At 44.6% G+C, this 1,089-nt stretch overlaps 1 non-coding gene across 1 annotated transcript; it reads left to right on the top strand.

Annotated features, from left to right (window-relative positions):
* The first annotated feature begins 246 nt into the window (after nt 1–246).
* Nucleotides 247–353, top strand: LOC111722813. Its single transcript, XR_002771475.1, has one exon. It is a non-coding gene; the product is annotated as a U6 spliceosomal RNA (small nuclear RNA).
* Nucleotides 354–1,089: the final 736 nt, after the last annotated feature.

Consider the following 1,089-nt stretch of genomic DNA (forward strand, 5'->3'; position numbering starts at 1 on the left):
TTGTTTGGTGGGCCTGGGCTGGATTCAAACCCGCCACCTTAGGTGTATGTGGCTGGTGCCTTAGCCACTTGAGCCACAGGCGCCGAGCCAGTGCAGGTGGTCTTGAAAGCATGCAGGAGCTTTAAACTGCTTGTTCTTGAGTGGTCAGAAAAAGAATCGAAAGTCACATCATGCACCAGTGGCTCTGAGTTGCCACACCCCTTCCTAGCTAAGGGAAAACCAGGATGGGATAAAGAGTATACCCCAGTGCTCGCTTTGGCAGAACATATACTAAAATTGGAATGATAAAGAGAAGATTAGCATGGCCCCTGTGTAAGGATGACATGCAAATTTGTGAAGCGTTCCATATTTTAAAAAAATAATAATAAATAAATAAAAGAGTATACTTCATGTCAGAATACTTAGAGTTTATTGGAAGACACAAAAAATCTCTACAGTTAAGACAAGGACAACAGTAGGGGGGAGGTGGAACAGCTCACCAACTTCTACTCTAATCTTTATATAGCTTAAAACTACCTTCTTATATAACTTAAAACTATCTTTATGGCTGGGCACAGTGGTTCATGCCTGTAACCTTAGCATTCTGTAAGGCCAAGGCAGGTAGATTGCCTGAGCTCAGGAGTTTAAGATCAGGCTAAGCAAGAGTAAGACCCTGTCTCTACTAAAAATAGAAAAACTGGCCGGGCATTGTGGTAGGCACCTGTAGTTCCAGTTACTTAGGAGGCTGAGGCAAGAGGATCACTTAAGCCCAAGAGACTGAGGTTGCTGTGAGATATGACATCATGGTTATTCTACCCATGGAGAGTAAAACTGTCACACACACACAAAAAAGGTGAAAGTATGTATTTATCCCATCCAGCCAATCAAGAGAGAGCTTTTAGGCCAGGCTATCAGCTCGTGAGTCAATCGTGACTTCCACAGAAAGAATAGCATGAAATCAACCGTACTGGTATCTTAGAAATTGCACAAATGGGCTCAGCGCCTATAGCTCAACTGGCTAAGGTGCCAGCCATGTACACCTAAGGTGGCAGGTTCGACCCCAGCCCGGACCCGCCAAACAATGACGGCTGCAACCAAAAAATAGCCGGG

This window comes from Otolemur garnettii, unplaced genomic scaffold (assembly GCF_000181295.1).
Source record: "Otolemur garnettii isolate 467f Iridium unplaced genomic scaffold, OtoGar3 scaffold00418, whole genome shotgun sequence".
Classification (NCBI taxonomy): Eukaryota; Metazoa; Chordata; class Mammalia; order Primates; family Galagidae; genus Otolemur; species Otolemur garnettii.